At 41.3% G+C, this 17,977-nt stretch overlaps 1 long non-coding RNA gene across 3 annotated transcripts in view; it reads right to left on the bottom strand.

Annotated features, from left to right (window-relative positions):
• LOC102450182 (uncharacterized) overlaps positions 1-17,977 on the bottom strand; it is a 100,450-nt gene that overhangs the window by 38,919 nt on the left and 43,554 nt on the right. The window contains exon 4 of one of the 3 annotated variants that reach the window (XR_012905077.1): positions 2,641-2,825. This is a non-coding gene — a long non-coding RNA (uncharacterized LOC102450182). Of the gene's footprint in view, positions 1-1,702; positions 2,826-17,977 lie in introns of those variants that run through there. The other 2 variants (XR_332499.4, XR_332498.4) reach the window with 2 other exon arrangements.

A 17,977-nucleotide genomic window follows, 5' to 3' on the forward strand; every position in this document is an offset into this window, starting at 1 on the left:
TTTGGTTCATTTGTTCAATTTATAGAAAATTCTTATGTCTGTGCTGAAGCAATTATAATGAAACAGACCATATTATAAAGCACCTTCTTTTCTACAAATTCTATGAATATTTACTGTTCAATTCTGGCATCTTGCCTTATTTTTTGCTCAGATCATGCATAGCAGATGGTCAGAGAGCTGTTCTGAAGTGACTTCTCCTGACAAAGAAAATTCCTGTGTGATGTAAAGCTGCACTAAACTAGTTCTAACTCACCTGTTTTCTCTCCTAGTATAGCGGTGTGGTTTAGGTAGACTGAGAATGTTTTCACAGGCAGGAAGGTAAAAGACTGAACTGTCTTCACTTCTGACATTCCCTACTAGCAGAGTGGCTTTTTAGGTAACTACTGTAGCCAGGGAATGGCTACAAATTATGCCAGTGGTTGGGCCAGAGACTGAGCAAGTGAAAATGTGTCTTAGAGCTATTTCTTGACTGGTGATATGTCCCTTAGGATACGTCTACACTGCGGAGTTTTTCCAGGATACCTCTGCGACCAGGGAACACATTTGCTCTTCTGCTTTTTTTTTGCGGAAGTGCAAACACACTATTTCAGAAGACCTGTCTTCCTCATTCCAAGAAGTAGAAGGGATCTTCTGAAAGAGGGGGATTTTCTGAAATTTGGCCCAGTTTAGACGAGCCAAATTTCGGAAAAGCCTCTTCTGAAAAAAAATTGGAAAAAGCTGTAGTGTAGACCTAGTTAGCCCATGGGTTGAATCAATATAAACAAGTGTTTCCTGCTATACTTTATTGTAATGTCTTTGACTATTCTTATTAATTTTTCCCCACTTAGAACTAAAAAGATGGGGCTTTTCTTTTGCATTGATGCGTTGGACTTACTGTTTTCTGAAAAAGTCTCTTTTGGCATTATTTAATAAAATATATGACTCAATTTATAGCATTTAAATAAGATCAAAATATTGTATTTAATATCAAATTAATAAAAAGAATGGAAGTGAGACACTCTAAAATCAACAATTGAACAAGAACATTGATATTTTCATATTTATTGGAGCAAAAAATCCATTCACTCTCAAGGCATGTTATATCCCAGGTACTGTATAAACCGCTACTCTGAGAGGGACAATTTCTAGCACTCAATCAATGTCATGTTATACTGCTAAGGGACAGTAAGCTCTACTTTTTGACATTTATAATAAAAATGACTAAACAATCCAGAATTTGTATTATCTGCTGTCTAGTTTAGGGGTTTTATTTTTTTTCTAAAAGCCCAGATCCCTGGTAGAGCCATTAGACCTCAGTATCAAATGGCTAAAATTAAATTTCCATGAGGCCTGAAGAAGTATTCATAGCCAGACATTATGTCTAATCTTATTCCCCATGTCTAGAGTATATGTGATCATCCCTTTTTATCATAAATGATGCTTTCTCGGTACAGTGCAAGCAATTGTTAGCTTTTCATGTTTACAAATAAGAACAATGATAAAAGTGAGGTTTTATTCAGAATACTAACACAGCTATACAGACTCAAATTTATTGTTCTTTCATCTTTGATATAACCAACAAGTACAGGATTGTTGGTATTACAAATTTCCCAAACCTTCACATTTTAAGGGGCTGAATTTTATTACAGAGCTTTTTCAAATGGTGCTAGATTGACATTTCTTGGATTTCGGTTCCAATGGTATCTAAACAAACAGAAGATTAGGTACCAAGAGGAAGAGAGCAAAACATTAATTTTATAGAGTTTGTAGTGCAGTGGTTGACATTAAATATTTAGCATTTGCTAACAATTCCCATACAAGGGATATCTAGGGTGACCAGATTTTTTTTCACGTGGTTCAGATCACAGCAAGGTATGGTAGTGTTTTTTTCATGGATGACAGTAGCAGACCTCCGAGCCATGCAGGTCAGTTTTTTTATTGGAACAGAAATCAGTGACACACATTCAGGGTATGATAATGTTTATTTACAGAATACACACAATTCTGCTTTCCTGAAACACAGGAGGTTACAACTAGACTTGTCAATTTCCTCTTGTATAAACCTTCGACACCACAACCTTTCACCAAGAAGCATCTTTATCAGGTTTTAGATTTTGCACACCTTATAGTTTAGGTCAATATGAGATATGCCACTTATGGATAATAAGATGATACTATTTCCTGTATTCATTCTTTCTTCTAAACTAAATTTTAAAAGCAACCCATTTCCTCCTCCCCCAATAACCATAGTTCCAGGGGAGTCATTCAAATAAGTGCACTGCAAAAAATAGGACAGCCAATCCCCAAAGCTGCTGATTAGCCAATATTTATATTTACCAAATCATCACAAAACTGCTTCTGTATTACCTTATTGTTTAATCAGAATTCCATATAACACAGTTTCCTTGAAGTATCTAGCCACAGGCTTCTACTCAGAAACCCAAGTCAGATAAAGTTGTCCAATCCCAGAGGATTAGTCACATTATCTTTCGGGTCAATAAATATTTCAGACTTTATCCCCAATCAATTCTTATTAACTAAACTAAAATTTATATTAAATGAAAAAAGAGAGAGTTTTGGTTAAAAGATTAATATACCTATAGATGTGAGTTCAATTCTTGAGGTACAGATACATAATAGAGATGGTGATCTTGTACTTACAAAGAGTTCTTTTAGAAATTAGTGTATGGTTATAGTTCAAATCCATATCCTGGGTGATTCCGGCCAATGACTGGGATCTCAGTCCTTATGGATGAGTTTTCAGGTGTATAAAACCTCAAGCAAATCTGAGAGAAAAATGGATCCCGCCGAAAGGGACTTTTATTCCTTTGCAACAGCATCTTGACCTGGGAAACATAATACATTTTAAATGTAATGTTCTGTTACCAACCATCAGGGCAAATAGCACAAGGTAATTTAGTCATTAAACTAGGATGGGCAATAAAATGGTAGACGTCTGACAGAGCTAGCCTGTGGCAGGTTGCTGCTATATTTACCTGCACCTCCCCAAGTATGGGCAATTGCAGTTCCCATTGGTTATAGATAGCCACACTCAGCCAATGGGAGCTGTGGGAAGTGATGTGGACAGGGACATCATTTCCAGTAGTTCCCATTGGCTGTGAGCAATGATCCACAACTAAGGGGAGCTGCAATTGCCCATTTCTGTGGAAGTATAGGTAAATATAGTGGCAGCGGCCCACCAGGAGCTAGTTCTAGTGAACTAGATCCTGTTTTTTGCCCATCCCTGCATTAAATAGTTAGTCTATAAAGTGCTACCAGACCATTTGTTGTTTTTTTCTATAGCAGACTAACTCGGCTATTTCCTGAAGCCTCAGTTCACATACAGTTTACCACAGCCTTCAAAGAGACACAAAGTGCTTTAATCAAGTTTAATCATAAATGGTAATATTCTCTTCTGATCTTGAATCAAAACTATAGTAACAGGCAAGGATTATTTGTTCACATCACATGACCTGAGCAAACATCTACCATTCTAATACTCTAACAATGCAAGATCACATTTCAAAGTTCTAATCTAACCTGATGTAATGGCCCAACTGATGTAATTTACACATCTCCCCAACGAGTCTTTAAAGGTTGACCTTGGTCATTCAGACTATGAGCTGATTAACACTTTCTGACTATGTGCTACATTTTAATCAGATATGTAATATTTCAAGCAGATTATATCACCCCCTTAAAAAAAACCCAAACAAAATATCTACATTAAAACAGAGTTGAGGATATGAGTATAAAAGCAATGTAAAAAGTAAAAAGCATTACAAGAATATTATGAGACTCCCAAGAGCTAGCAGTGCAAACTCAGGAAATATAGAGTTAAAATATTTGCATTTCCTTTAAGCAAATGTTTGAATACTTTAACTAATCAATTTTAAATTTGCCCTGAAATGATGCCATGAAATAACAAAGGGATAATGATTAACACATCTTAGTGTCCATGGTTTGGGGTTAAACTGTTTTTAAAGACACATTAGGATTTTCATGCCCTTCCTATTTTATGGTGTCACTAATTTGTCACTTAATTTTAGTTATATGGATATTTTGATTAGTCCATGTTTCATTATCAAGATAACTCATGTATAAGGAAAACTAGCACAGATGCTAAACTTCATTAAAAACCCAGTTTTTAATTAATATTTTAAATTAATTACATATTCACTTGTAAAGTCTTAGAAAATTCATTCTGTATTCAAACAGCAAGCGTTATCAGTTTTAGAAGAAATGCTATATTCTCTTCATACATAAAGGCTGAATTCCTACTTTAACTGTAAAATAGAATTCAACCCTAACTATGATTTTGCGACAAGTAACTTCCTAATGTGTTTTAGCATCTGAAAGTACTTCTTGTGCTATCAAAAGCTCTTTAACTCTTTTTTGGTACAGTATGTATCTCTACAAAGTAAAAGGCCACATTTGCCTCCTGCAGCAAAAGGTTACATGTCACTAACTTTATTTTCTGCTGCTACCAAGTCTAATAGTGCAGTCCAAAAGTGCAACTAATTACTGTTTCAAATGTACATACTATTGGACTGTAAAAAACCCGTCTTGCTTTTGATGATCATATATTACTGTTGAATCAATTTAGATAGTCAAACAGTAAGTGGATATTATTTCTTTGTAAAAGTATTACATATATTAGCCTTTTTTCTTTCACATTCCTTTCTATGGATATGTCTACACTGCACGCTTATTTCAAAATAAATTAATCCAGAAGAAATATGCCGAAATAATTATTTCAAAATAGCACATCTACACTACAGGGAAGCCTCAAAATTAGTCCAAGGTGGACTAATGAGGACATGCTACCTCAGTTTAGAGCCCCAGGAGGCACTGAGGAGTAATTACTTTGAATAGCCCTGAAGAGGAGTTATGTCAAAATAGCAGCAGTAGAGCATCCACACTACTGCTATTCCGAAATAGCTATGGGTATGTCTACACTAGCCCCCTAGTTGAAACTAGGGTGGCTAATGTAGGCATTCGAACTTGCAAATGAAGCCCGGGATTTAAATATCCCGGGCTTTATTTGCATGTTCCCAGGCGTAGCCATTTTTAAATGCCCCGTAGTTCGAACTCCCCACGGCTACACGTAGCATGGACTAGGTAGTTCGAATTAAATCTCTTAATTCGAACTACCGTTAAACCTCCTTGCAAGGTTTAATGGTAGTTTGAATTAGGAGCTTTAATTCGAATTACCTAGTCCGTGCCGCGTGTAGCCGCTGACAGGGAGTTCGAACTATGGGGTATTTAAAAATGGCGGCGCCTGGGAACATGCAAATAAAGCCCAGGATATTTAAATCTCGGGCTTCATTTTCAAGTTCGAATGCCTGCATTAGCCACCCTAGTTCCAACTAGGGGGCTAGTGTAGACAAACCCTATGTTATTCCATGTTATTCCTCATGGAATGAGGTTTACAGAAGTCGGAATAAGGCATCCGTTATTTCAAATTTATTTTGAAATAACAGAATTGCTGTGTAGATGCTCGCATTGTTATTTCAGAATAATAGCCATTATTCTGAAATAACACTGCTGTGTAAAAGCATCCTAATTTAGATATCCACAGGAAAAACATAGATTTGTGCAGTCCCTACTTCCCCTTCACAAGTTATAATTTCTAACATGCATTACAAATTATAATCATGTTTTAAAATAACACCACCACAAAAATCTTATAAAAAAGGGAATGAGGCTAGATTAGGGATGCTGCTTAAAATAACTGTTCTCCTTTAAATAAACATAGAGACCATCTGGAAGGGCATTATGCTCTTTTGTGATTTAAGATCAAGGGAAAAGCTTTTCCAGTCATCTGAAGCTCTTATGAAAACCAAAACCCAATCATTCTTGATTCCACATACTGCATATCTATACTGTGGTAATGACTTCAAACCATAGGTCATGCAGTTCAGAGTAAAATAGCTTGGCAGATAAGAGGCATCATTTCCCTTGATGCTATGGCAAACACACTCAGTCACTGGAACTGTTTTCTTTCAAGTGGATGCAGTCAATTTAGTTTTTCATACAGGCTACATTACTCTACATAATTACAAAGCTGAGGAAATCATATAAAATCTCATACAAGACAGCAACATTTGTTACATACACATTAAACAATAGGATGGCACAGGATGTTACTCCTAGGGCACAATTTTGTTCTGCGTCTATCTCTACAATTATTCAGAGCCAATAAATGGAAAAGTGGGAAATGAAGTGATAGGTATCATTTGCTCAGATTCAAATCAAAGTTGCCTGATTTTGTCATCAGAGAGAGTTTCTACTTTGCGATCCTCATTACCTAATTTAATAGGCCTGTCCCTAGAAAGGATGAATTAATCCAGGCTTTAAGGTGTTTGCAGCAAGAGAGATTTAAGTTAGATATCAGGGGAAACTTTCTAACTAAAAGGACAGTGAAACATTGTAACAGGTTCCTGAGGGCAACTGTAGAATTCCCATTACTGGAGGATTTTCAGAAAATGTTACACAAACACCTCTCAGGGATATTCTAGATGGAGTCAGGTGTTAGCTTGAGGTTCCTTTCAGCGCTACATTTCTGATCCTACGACCGAGACCCCTGTTTATCCAGAGGTAGGTCCATACCAAATTCACAACTTTGAAATATGGTCTCCCCTTATGAAATTTAGTCTTGTATACTTATTCCCTATATCAGGGTGGGCAATAATATTTTATGGGGAGCCATTCCAAGAATTTGGAAAGTGGTTGAGCGCCGCATTCTTCCATGCTATTAATGGAGGAGGTGCAGGGTCTGGGATGGAGGCTAGGTGCAGAAGGGAGCTTGCAGTAAGGGAGGGAGTTTGGGTGAAGGAGGCAGTTGTGACCTGGGGCGCTGGGCTGGAGGGGGTTGGATTGTGACCTAGGACAGGGAATTGGGGTACAGGAGAGGGTGCAGGGATTTGAGTTGAGAGCGAGCGCAGGAGGGGACTATGGTCTGGGACAGGATTGGGGTGCTGGATCTGGGAGGGGTTATGGGTAGAGGATTTGGGCTTGTGGAGTAGGGGGCAGGAGTGGAGGGCAGAAGGTTGAAAAAGTGAGGGACTGGGGTACCAGAGGTCGACTGTGCCAGGAGACTTACCAGCCAGCAGCAGACCCTAAGTCAGCCTCCTTACCTGACCCGTCCCTGAACAGGCTGTAGGCATGTGCTCTGGAGCCCCATGTGCATCATGGTTGCCTATTATTGAAACAAGCAGCTCCCATTGGCCACTTTCTGGCCAGAAACCTACCAAAGGGATTGTGCTGGGGCGGGAACAGCTCCTAAAGCTTTCCCTCTGCCCTACGGACTCACAGTTTTAAAAGAATAACTGCCCCACATCCGTATTTCTAAGCGATGTGTGGGTGGGGTGAGGCAAACAGGGAGCCTGCCTAAAGCTCCCTTCAGCATCTGCAGGCTCTATCTGGCGGTTTGGGGGGCTGGATGTGACCCACAGGCCATATTTTGCCCAGCCCTGCCCTATACTATATAGATTTCATGGGGGTAACCATTGTCTGTCAAATAGGGGGGTCCTGACCAAAAAGAGAGTTGCAGAGGGGTTGCAGGGTTATTTTGGGGGAGGAATGTGGTCACAGTATTGCTATTTTTACTTCAGTGCTTCAAAGCTGGATGACAGGAGAATAAAGCTGTTAGGCTGGAGCTCAGCATTTAAGGCAGTGCCCCACCACTAGCAGTGCAGACGTAAGTGTATAAATACCATACCATGCTACTCTTACTTCTGCACTGCTGCCTTCAGAACTGGGGGACCAGAGATGGCAGTTACTGATAAAAAGCCCAGCTCTGAAGGCAGAGCACAAAAGTAAGGCTAGTAGCATTTGGGGGACAATTACATGCCTTTTTAACATCTCCAAAAATTGCATTGACCAGGGCCAGGAAAAACCATTAGTTGGAGATAACCCTGACAACTCTGATGAAATTGATGACAAAACCAGTTCTAATGGACTGTGATGGGATGGATGAGGCCCCGAGCCCCCCTGCTGGAGGCCCTGTGGTTCTGCCACACGCCGGCCCCGGAAAAAAGGCCATAGACAAGTCCTCCAGGAGGCTAGAGTGGTTGTGGAGGAACTGGCCAATTAGGGGCTGCAAAGATCATATAAAAGTATTTGAATGTCTCTGGATTCCTGAAGAGGGGAAGAGTGAGTGGCTAACTGGCTCAAGGGAGCAGAAGCACCCAAGGATAGCTATGTGGGGAGCTAGTGTGAAACTATGGTGAGCTGAGGTAAAGCCCTGACCTAGGGGCAAGAAATTGTCTGTAGGAGGAGAGATCCTAGAGGCACCATTCTCTCCCAAGTGGGGAAACATACTGACACATAAAAGGGACACTAGCAGAGGGCACCAGGATTGGTCACTATTAGGTGTGTACCCTGGAAGGGCTTGTGTCTTCACACAAAACTTGGCTGGCTGAGTAGCCAAAAAGGTTGAAGACTGAGGGCAGTGCAGGCACATGCATTTGGCCAAATGGGGTGTTCGCAGCAAAAGAGTACCACCCCACTGCATGAACACATCACTGAAACCAGCTACACTCTTCTGCTCTTTTTACTTGAGTCACCAAACAATGTGTCAAATATAGTAATGATTTTCAGGCACTTCTTACCTGAGCTGGATTCTCACAAAAAGGAAGAATGCCAAGCCACTCTGAAATGACTAGGGGTATGTCTACACTGCACAGGTATCCCAAAATAACTACACTGTGTCTCCACAAGCCACACGTTATTTTGAAATATTTGAAATAACTGGTACACTATTTTGCCATCCCGGTAAACCACATTGCATGAGGGAGAAGGGATGGCTCCAAATAGCCTGTTATTTTGAAATAGATTTGAGATAAGAGATGCAATTTGCATAGCACAAATTGTGTGGCTTATTTTGAGTTGAGGGTGCTGTGTAGATGCACCCTAGAGCTACACTGCCTCTTTTTTTTTGCAGAAGAGGCAATGCAAATGAAGTGCTCCTTAGCAACTTCTCGCACTTCATTTGCATAATCTCTTCTGATACTTTTTGTGCCAGAGGTTTTTGTGCAAAAACTAGCACTGTAGATGGGTCCGTTTTGCACAGAAAACCCTTTTGCGCAAGATCCTTATGCCTCAAAAAAGGAGATATACAGATCTTGTGCAAAAGGTTTGTTTTCTTTTATAGTTAAGAGACAAATAATTATCTCTTTAATTTTGGGAAATTATTTACACTTTTCAAAAATAACATTAATCAACAATACTTAGGGAAATAATTTGGTACATAGGAACATCCACTTTTGAAAATGAGGTTATTGGGATTACCATTTCAGTTTTTTCTCCTACTTCAATTCTAGCAGTTGTTGTTCTCACAACTTCCTAGAGTCAGTGCTTAATTATTTATGCCATTGAAAAACTGGGATTGCAAGCTCTCCTACTGCATTGAACGTTACTTCTACCTCTTGGCAATTGCTATCGTGAAAATATCTATCTTTTCCCTCTCAGTGGTCCAGCACAGCTTCTCACTCTTCTGACTCCCTAGATGTCTCTTGGGCAGAGAGCTGATTCTGTCCTCCCTCCTGATCAGAGTATTTTAGGTTACATAGTTCCCTACCTACATTGCATTATTCCCAGCAAGACAGAATGTATTTGCTTCCTGTTTGTAGGTTGTGATGTAGCATAATAGTCCATGGTTTTAAGTTATCACCAATGTTCCCTCTAATCTTTTCCGTCCAGATACAGAATATTTTTTTAAATTATGCACTGAGATAGGTGCAAATGTGCACCACCACTAAAAACATAAAACCTGGCTGTGGGCACTCTGATAATCATCTGGGCAGCATTTCAGTTTCTCCTGAATCCTGGAGAATCCAATTTGAACTAGTATAGGGGACGTGGTATCTCTCTGGAGAAGTTACAACCTAAGCAAATTTGCATAACCATCCCAGTTCTCCATCCCAGGATAAACTATGGTCACCCTTTCCATGGAATTATGTATTATCAGTTGCTCACAATGATACATACACATAATACAGGAAGATCTCCCAAAGATATTGCAGAAAACTGTCATATCTGTCATAGCGGTCATTGAAAAGAATTTTAAGGATGGTGAGATAATAGTTAGAATTATGTAGAGTTGGGGATTTGATATCCTGTGAATCCCCGGAGGTCAGAAAAAACAACTGCTATACCATATTAGAAGGATAGAATGCTGAATTCTAGATCTGATGCCCATTTCTGTTTGAACTGTGGTCACTGTAGGGACTTCACAGGAGGAGAGCAAAAATAATGTTCCAGAGGTCCTGTGCTTCTTTTCTAGAGAAGCCCCCAAGCTAGGGGCTTTCCCAATCACACTGTAAATCAGAGCAGTCCCAAGACTATTTGACTACTGGTGACATCAAGGGATAGTTCTCATCCATAAGTATGCAAAGAACAGCAATGTTCCAGTCATGTCTGCTATGTTAGAAACATTAAGACGGACTACCTGTGTAGAGTTTTTATGTGGGCACTAATTAGTGCTCCCACTACACCAAGAAACACAAAAGGGACCTAACACAATGAACAATTAACTCTTTTGTGACAACTGTGGGAATGTTAGCACATTTTTAAAGGCAAAATTTAAATAGAGCTAATGCATCGAATAAGTTTCACACATATGAGCATATGAGTTGTTGTTTTCTTTTTTGAATGTGCCACATATTTTAATTGAAAATATACTGGGGATTTTCTGATAAAACCAGAAAAATTTGCATATTTTAAAAAACATTGAGGAGTTCTGTGGCAGCTTAGGGTACATCTGCACTGCACAGCAATTTCAAAATAAACTATTCCAGAATAGTTATTCTGAAATAGCTTATTTCTAAATAACACATCTACACAGCAGGGAAGCCTCAAAATTAGTTTGAGGCTGGCTTTTCTGATGTAGATGTGCTATCTCAATTTAGAACCCCAGAGGCACTGGGGAGGGGGCTATTTTGAAACAGCAGAAGTGGAAAGTCTACACACACCTTATTTCAAAATAGCCATTCCAGAATAGGCATTATTCCTCATAGAATGAGGTTTACAGATTTTGGAATTATTCTGAAATAATGGAATGGCTCTGTAGATGCTTACATTGTTATTTTGAAATAACACTGGTTATTTCAAAATAATGGTACAGTGTTATCACACTCTTAGGGTATGTCTACACTTGCAGCCTAATTCGAACTAGGGCTGCAAATGTAGGCATTCGGAATCGCAAATCAAGCCCAGGATTTAAATATCCCGCGCTTGATTTGCATCTTCCTGGCTGGGCTCCATTTTTTGAAATTTACAAGCCCGAAGTAACTACCCGTGTCTACACGAGGCAGTGAAACGGGAGTTCGAAAGAAAGCCCTAGTTTGAATTACCTATTAAACTTCATTGCAGGAGGAATAACAGGTAGTTCGAACTAGGGCTTTATTTCGAACGCCTGCTTCACTGCCGCGTGTAGATGCGGGCAATTATTCTGGGCTTGTAAATTTCAAAAATGGTGCCCGGCCGGGAAGATGCAAATCAAGCGTGGGATATTTAAATCTTGGGCTTGATTTGCAATTTGGAATGCCTACATTTGCAGCCCTAGTTCGAATTAGGCTGCAAGTGTAGACATACCCTTAGAGACTAACAGATTTATTAGGACATAAGCTTTCATGGGTAAAATCCACTTCATCGAGTGAATTGGAGTGGAAGTTACAGAAGCAGTAGTATTTTTAGAGATACACTCTCTCAAAAGTCACAAAGGGATCAAACAATTTGTAAAATAATATAAAATGTATCAAGTTGGAAATAAGTGGGCATGCACTGACAAGGCACAGTATTTGACAAAGTGAAAATCACAGGATTACCTTGCAATTCTAATACACATTAATCAAAACCATGACTGAACTATTTATTGACATTTAATAGGTTTGCTACTAAGTATAGAGTGGTTGGCTGAAACTGTGTTGCAGTATTAATGATTACAATTGATCGTCTGGGTCTGGTTTTCAATAAACAATGGCCTGTTGTAAGCATGATTTATACCCCTAAAACACTATTTCCCCTTCCTTTGTCTATGACTTATTTACGTGAAGTATTGCAAATACTTTGGTTTACTATTATGTCTCAGTAATCAAATGTATTTTTAGTTAGCTGTCTGTTCCCAATTTGACTGCTTGAGCTCACTAGGCTGTCAGGAACATGAGTGCTGAAAGATATAATGAAGAACAACAACATCCCAATGAACTAAGATCTCTTACCATTCTGTCTTCCTGGCAATTGCAAGTGTATCAACAAGCTGAATAGCCCTTGTCAAGAAAGTGGAAGTGAACAGAACAAAGTAGTTAAAGGGCGATTATGAGCATTGTTTTCTTAGTCCAAAAACCAAATCCCTATAAATAAGAAAGGAAACAAAATAAATGAAGCCATTTAAAAAAAAAACTTTGTAAAATAATACAGGATGCAAAAGAAATCAAAAGGCATACAGAGCAAAAGGAAAGGCAGATGAACCAAGTTATCAAAAGCGGGGCTGAAGGGAGGGAAAAAGAGTATTACCCTCCATTTACTTGCTAAATCAACTAGTATAAAAATGAAGCATCACTAAGGGTATGTCTACACAGCAAAATTATTTCGAAATAACAGCCTTTATTTTGAAATAACTTTCCTAGCATCTACATAGCCAAACCACTGTTTTAAAATTAAATCGAAATAGCGGAAGGCTTATTTCGAAATTGGTAAATCTCATTCCAGGAGGAATAGCACCAATTTCAAATCTGCTATTTTGAAATAAGTGTTGTGTAGACACTTATTTTGAAATAGGGGGCCTCCAGCCCTTCCCAGGGTGCCTTGGTGGCCACTCTGGGTACAACCAAGAAAATTCCTCTCCCTCCAAGCCTGTCAGCCCAGAGCCAGCAGTTGCTGCACCTGACCCAGTGGCCCCAGCATGAGTCAGGCAGCCAGTGACAGCCAGCCCTCCACAGAAGTCTGCCAAGGGTCAGAAAAGGTGGGCACCTGCCTGGTCCAGTGCAGAGATCAGAGACCTAATTCAGGTTTGGGGGATGCCTCGAACGTCCATGATCTCCACACTAAATTGAGGAATACAATCGTCTACAGGTAGATGGCTGCCAGCTTGGCCACCAAAGGTCACATGCGAACCCAGGTTTGCATGAAAATAAAGGAGCTGCGGCAGGCGTATGCCAGGGCCACAGGGAGCAGCTCCCAACCAGGGGCAGACCCAGACCCCTGCCCCTATTTTGATGCCGTGGACCACATCCTGGTCATCGACCCTGGGGCAGAGCTTGCTGCCTCCTGCTGCTCCAGCCCCTGCTGCCTCCCCAGCTACCGCTCCTCCCCCCACTCCTCCCCCTCCTGCTTCTTCCTTCCCACCCTCTCAACACCCCCAGGGATACCAAGGCCCCCGCACCTACGATGCTGGGAGACAGTTGGGCTGGCGAGACCCCCAACCCTGAACCCTGAGCTTCTCCTCCCCCTTCCTCACCTTATCTCCCCCTGCCAGCTCCCTTCTTCCAGGTTTTCCCCTCCCCTCTCTCACCCTCTCTCCTCCTCTCTCCCACCGTCTTTCCCCAGTCTCACCTCAGTTTCATTCCCCTCTACCATAGTTTTGTTCAATAAAGAGGCTTTGTTGTAATTGTTACCCCAGAGTCTCAGTAACCAGCATAATCTTTTGAATTAATTTAGAATTTAGGATAAGGGATCTGGTTGATGATGTTAAATGCCCTGGTTACCAGAAGGGAGGCCCCTGACACCGTATCTGATCACCAGTGATTTCTCCCCCCAAAAAAACCATGCTTGGAGTCCAGATTAGAGTTCACTAATATATTGTAAGAGTTTAAACTGCACCAACAAATCCAACCCCCAACCCTAAAATAGAAGAGAAGGGAGACAGAAAGATCCCCAATACAGGTAAGGTATTTAAATGTTACAACAGTCTCTGTGTTGCCAATGGTGGTACTGCTGCTTGCGACCTTCTACCTTCTACCTTTGGGCTCAGGTTAGCCCTTAGGGAGGAACTGCAAGTGATTCCTTGCAGTTCTGAGATGATTCTTGTTGGGCCTTCACCACAACAGAGTGTTTCAGGGATGGTGACAATGTTATGGTCCGAGGCAGGTAGAGATCACCTCTGCTTGGTGTATCCCAGATCACCAGTGCTGAGCCTTCATCACAGCATGGTGTAGGAACCCACCGCAGTTGCGAATAATCCCTCTGCCTTTCCCCTCTATGGTGCTGTGCTGTCCTCACAGACACATACCGGAACACTGACCATCCCCTCCCTTGGGGTGCAGTGCTTTTGTAGAACCTTTGGAGGGAAAACTTGTGTAGGGTGGTGTGCACAATTTTGTGCTGGGTGCCAAGGATCTGTGTGCCTGGTGCAAGCCTCTTTGTGCCTTGTGCCTAAGTTGGTAATGAGTGCAAATACTTCTGGCGGGAAACAAATCCAGATCTTTCGACAGAGCTCTGATGGTAATCTCCATTTTGTTTTCCAATCAATGATGACAATAGACATTTTAAGCATGCACCTTACCCAAATTCTGTACACAACAATTTCACTATAACCATTATGAACAGTTAAACATTATAACATTGGAGTCCCTCTAACATAATGAACACATGTGCCTTTTATTGTACAGCAGGAAGGGGTGTTAGGGAGGGGTAAGTGGAAGGACATGAGGGAGGAATGAGGCACAGGCCCCCAGTGGGGCACACCAGGAAGACTGTTACATCCTGCAGAAAGTCCAGGAGAAGCACCAAAGTGCTCAGGGGCGGCTTTGGCTCCATGCTGCAGAGTGCTGTGGTGTCCTGAGTGAGGGCAACCACAGCACACAGAGAAACAAAAATGCTTTGCTGTCCCTCAGTGAGGGTAGGCAAGTAAGCAGGGAAACCTTAGACCGGGCTGTCGGGGGAGTCCCTTTAAGCACAAGTCTCAGATACCTTGTGTGGCTGCTGCCTGAAGGTAACTCCTGACCTGATGCCCTGCCAGAACCGGTTCCGGCTGGCCTTAAATGCGATTCATCATCCTATCAGTGTGGACACACTATTTCAAAATAGCAAAATGCTATTTTGAAATGCATTTCGTGTCTAGATGTGTTATTTCTAAATAAGATATTTTGAAATAACACTGTAGCGTAGACATACCCTAAGGGAGTTGCATTTGTGGAAAAGAGTGTTCATAATTCTTATGGCTGCTGCTTTACTGAGGAGAAATGAGACTGGCTTCTGGGGCAGAGCTATCATACCAGCGCTCCTGTCTGTGGAGCTTGTGATTGTGCACAGTGGGTGTGGCAAACCTAGGTAGACATCTTTCTATACTGTTATACATTTGAGTGGACATTTTTGCCATTATTATGGGAACACATGCAATTGCACACTTGAGTGAGCATTTTCTGCATTCTGACCTTGGACCTCCATCTTTAAACAAAATTGTTATAATGGCTTAGTTCCCAGAGCAACTTCAGACCCTATTCCCAAGGTGAACTGTTGTAAAGTACTCCATTAGGGGATAAGTCAGATTAATCCCAGATATCCTTTGATTATGAAAGATGTAGAAAAATTACAAAAGCAAAACAATGGAAATAATGATTTGTTCAGGATAGTTCACCCCTGCTGCATAAAGTAACCTTCATTCCATTTCTACTCTTTTGTTGCTCAGCTAGAGAGCATTAACCAGCTCTTTAGAAGGAAAATTTTTCTCCAGATCACGGCATGACATGATTCATTACTGCACTGGGAGTCAGTTAGAATGTTCAGCTAACTACTAAGCCATATTTTTATAAGTTGTTCGCTTTCCTTTCTTATTATTAGAAGGGAGAAAGTAGATGAGTATTTTCAACTTCATGTTTGCCTGTGTTAGAATATCAGAGGGGTAGCCGTGTTAGTCTGAATCTGCAGAAGCGATGAGGAGTCCTGTGGCACCTTATAGACTAACTGAAGTGTAGGAGCATAAGCTTTCGTGGGCAAAGACCCACTTCGTCAGATGCATGCATCTGACGAAGTGGGTCTTTGCCCACGAAAGCTTATGCTCCTACACTTCAGTTAGTCTATAAGGTGCCACAGGACTCCTCATCGCTTGTGTTAGAATAATCTTTGATAAGGATGTCTGACTTATCAAGTTATTTTTTCTGGACAGGGGTTACATTTGCAGGCATGATAATGAACTGATCACAGTACATTTGATATTAAAACTGTAACGCAAAACCTTTTTAACTGCTCGTGCTGTAAGCAGCGAGTGTTGCTTGTAAAATCGGTTAGGGAGGGGCTAATTCTTGAATGACCATATAGTTCTGAGTTTGATTAGTCCACAACGCCAGTAAACACAATGAAGGTATGTGGCCAGACAGCCTGCCTCCATATCATCCATCTTATTTGCCTCTCTGAAGCACAGGGCAGAGAAGGAGCAATAATATCAGCATAGTCTATGCTGGCTCATCTGATCCTGAGAAGCTGAAACACAGATATGTGGATAGAGAGCAGTTAAGTCAATAAGCTGGCCTCGAGGCTGCGGCTGGCACCTATGTTGATTCGAACACACAGTCCCAGGAAGAGGAATTTCCCACTGAGAAAACAATGTCCAGTACTTCAAAATTTAATCATCTCAAATCTCTCTTACAAGTGTAAATTAAGTTCACAACTCCCTTGTAAGAACTGGTCTCACAGCAGACAGACCAGCATCAATTGGCAATTAAGATAAGAAAGAGAAATACGTGACCCCATGATTATAAAAGATGGGCCCAGCACACACTCACTTTGAGTGTCATTCTACCCTCTACCTGCTGGTCGGGTTAGGTGTTTGACCTCCCGAGGTTCTATGGGGACGCCCACCTCGTATTTTCGTCTTTCCTAGGAATTGAGGGACCGGCCCTGGCCTGACATGCTGGAGTCGAGAGGCACAGAAGGGGGTAAAAATGGTACCTGGATGTGGTCCTCTGTCTTAAGTGTACACATAGAAAGAGTAAGCTGTTACTTGGTACCATTATTTCTATTTTTCTATCTTTATCTTCTTTGTAACCATTTTTAAGATCTATATTTTGCTAATAGTTAAGAAATAGAGCAATAGCCATTGCAACCATATGATTTATAAGCTTCCTCAATAAACCTGTAACTGTTTAAGCTTTAACCTGACTCCTTCAGTTGCTGTAACAGAACCAAGCACAATTTAAAAGAACTTCAGCCGGTCTAAAGGGACAGTTATAGGAAGAGCTTGGGCGTTTGGATCTGTGTCACTCCCAGGTGACAGGACCCACTGGGGCATCTTTCAGTCGTTCCTCAAGGCTGCCCGCTGCGAAGGAATTATGAAATTCTAGCAGCTGAAATCTAAGATGTAATAAGCTCTTCCTATATAACGGGGCGTCTGTTGGCCTGCTGGCCACCCTCTGCGATGGGACCCCGGTCCTAGCAGTAAAGGCACGGACGTTAAACCTTTTCTCGGAAACATACACACACACACTGCCCTGACCGTCGGCTGACATATGGAATTCTAGCAGCTGAAATCTAAGATGTAATAAGCTCTTCCTATATAACGGGGCGTCTGTTGGCCTGCTGGCCACCCTCTGCGATGGGACCCCGGTCCTAGCAGTAAAGGCACGGACGTTAAACCTTTTCTCGGAAACATACACACACACACTGCCCTGACCGTCGGCTGACAGAATTGGCGTAGTCGGCAGGATTGTGCTACTGGTTCACATACAGCAACATGAAGCCTGTCATGATAGACATGGATTTTAGTGGTATAGAGAAAGGGTTTGCCCAGGAAGGTTGGGGCAACCCAAAATGGGATAGAGAAATGTTAGAAAAGGATTGGGGAAATCCTGAGAAGTTGTGGGTGCAGTTCTGTAAGTATAGAACTGCCTGCAAGCTAAAGAATGGGACAAAGCCTGAGTCTGTGGAAAGGAGCCACTTTCCATTTTTGCAAGGAAAACAGGATCAGGCCCAGACAAGCAGGCAGAAAAGGAAAACAGGATCAGGCCCAGACAAGCAGGCAGGTAACAGATAAGATTGAAAGCCTTGTGGTAGAACTGAG

The sequence above is a fragment of the Pelodiscus sinensis genome, chromosome 6, assembly GCF_049634645.1.
Source record: "Pelodiscus sinensis isolate JC-2024 chromosome 6, ASM4963464v1, whole genome shotgun sequence".
NCBI classification, from domain to species: Eukaryota; Metazoa; Chordata; order Testudines; family Trionychidae; genus Pelodiscus; species Pelodiscus sinensis.